Source organism: Chelon labrosus (genome assembly GCF_963514085.1).
Source record: "Chelon labrosus genome assembly, chromosome: 15".
Taxonomy (NCBI): Eukaryota; Metazoa; Chordata; class Actinopteri; order Mugiliformes; family Mugilidae; genus Chelon; species Chelon labrosus.
Genome location: NC_140348.1, coordinates 22,193,376 through 22,195,915, shown reverse-complemented (window position 1 = coordinate 22,195,915; position 2,540 = coordinate 22,193,376).

Genomic DNA, 2,540 nt, shown 5'->3' with positions numbered 1-2,540 from the left:
ACCTCGAAGTTTGATATAAATCAACGAGAGCATCGGCAGTGAGCTGTAAAGCCGCTCTGAAAGGTGAAAACTGCCACAAACCCGTCTCTGTGTTTTATAATCACGGAGCCCTCTGCTATTTCAACCTATTTCCTGAGCATCCTTTTAATCAGGCCACAGCCTAACCACCATTTCATTTGTTCACCCAATGGCTGATGCAATCCCTGCAGCCAAAGCTCCCCATTCATTAGATTGTTTTAATGTGCCTGAAAGCAGTTGTGCAAATAAACAAGCCGTTACAGTGAAAAGAGAGGAATCCCTGAGTCTGCGCGTTAACCCAGGCGGGACCACAATTCCAACTTGTGCCTTTTATCATATTAATCCCACGCAACGTCATTTTGCAGGTCTCCTGAAAAGGACTTATAAATTGCTTCTAATAGGCTTCAAATCAAGCACTAATTAAAACTGCATTAACCTTAATGAATCAGAAAAATTGAGACCCCAATTTATTGGAGTTGTGTTTATACAAGAGCTGGTTTCAATAATACATGACGCAAGCGGTGGTGTGGGATGAGCCCGTCTTCCTAATGCGAACCTCCTGTGAGTGTGTATGCATAGGTGTGTGTGTGTGTGTGTGTGAATCAGTGCGGTGTGTTTTGGCCCTCGCCGTCATTATAGGCCTTGTTAGAGGTTAACTTTAGCAACATTCAGGCGTCTTTAGCGCCGCGGAAGGAGCCGGAGCCGCATGGTGCCAATCAGCGTCACAGGTGTTCATAATTGTCTGTCTAATTGCTTCATTACTGGCGAGGAGGCCTGAGCCCCGTCTGCGTTTTCCACCACATCTGGATTTTGGGAAGCCCTCTCCAGCTCAAATGAGAAGCCTCTCCTGAGTTTTAACATGTATCTGCTTGTTGCCCGTGATTTCCCAGGAGCTCATCATTTATTTGTATGCCGATTCTGACTCAAACGCCTTTAATGGAAATTCCCATGGCTGGTGGGGGGGGGGGGGGGGGGGGGGGGGGTGGAGAGCTCGTGGGCAATTTGTTGACGGGGAGAACTCATTTGTTTTGCCATGAATGAATGTGAATAGATTTTTTAAAAAAAATAATTAAATAATAAGGCATGTAAATGATGTCAGTGCAGTCTTTTGCCTCAGTGAAGTAAGAGGAGGTTTTCCTTCCTCTCTCTGGGTGTTTTTCTGTGTTATCCCAGTCACTCGTATGGTTAGAAGACCCTTGAGATTTCCCTCAAGAGACCAGCTGTCCTAATGAATCAAGCCTCTCCAATGTGGGAAGGACCCGAGGGGGGGAACACTGTGATTCTTTATGACTGAGACTTTGGTAAACCTGCCAAACTCACCAGAGATCCCACTTCACTCTTGTTATGACTAAATTTCAAAATGACAAAACAAAAAAAAAAACTAAATGGAAAGACCGTTAAATCATTAAAATCACCTCATGTCTTTCTGATTAGTCACTGTCTAAAGACGACTACGCTTCTCCCAGTGAGGAAATGAGCGATATATTAGGCTGAGGTCACCGGCATTAATGAGACATTTAACATGCCTTTTGCGGGAAGTGCCGCAAAAGATCTCCTCTCTCCCAGATAAGCTCTAGGCCCATGTGAAACAGTAGAAGAGGGGGGGGGGGGCCGAGGCTCGATCTCAAACCTCCTGCCACCTTTGCCCACCCACGCAGGCTGTTATGTATCTATGCTCACGTCAAGCCCGGGCCTGCACGCGCCAATTAACTCCCAGCCATATGGATTTCAACTGTGGCTTTTGGCAGATGTTTGTCCAACCCATCGCTCAATTTGGCGCACGAGGGATTTGGTGTCACCTTTTGGGAGTTTTGGAGATTCCTGTCAGATTTTTATTATGGGCCTTCATCAGGTGGATCTGCGTTTTCCCAGGTGGTGAAAACTGCGACCCAGTGCGGCTGTTATTTATAAATGAAAGAGAACTCGGTCGCCTTCGGTGCCAGCAGTAACTCTTGGGAGTATCCCCCAATGTTCACATGTGAAATCAGCGCTCACATTAGTTAGACAGCTAGACATTAGACAGTTTGGCTTACTGTTATATATTCACGTCCCGCGATTAATTTCTCCCTTCAAATGTATAAAGTTAATTAAATTATAAAGAATTGTAGTGGCACTGTCCCTGTGAGCCTGCTGTCAAATTTAGACGGGCATGCCATGACTTGATTCTCCCTGACAACCGAGCTACAGGCTGCTCCGTCCTCAGTCAGGCATGCTGAAGTCCTCCGAGAGCTCTCCGGTGTTTCACACAATGTCAGCACTCTAAACACAACATGCTAGTCTTGATTTGTATCATGCTACACCTCTTGCTGATTACTCACTGGAATCCACCAATTATGACGTAATTAGATGTGACATAATGGCCAACAATGAGAATCTTATACATAAATTGTTGTTTCAGCCCCCTGTATTGCTCATAATTCTGCAGCAAGTCAAAAATCTCCTTCAGCGTCCACCTTCTCCGTGCAACTACAGCTTTTACTCGACGTCTTGCCCTCATTGTCTGCTACAAATTGACTCAACGG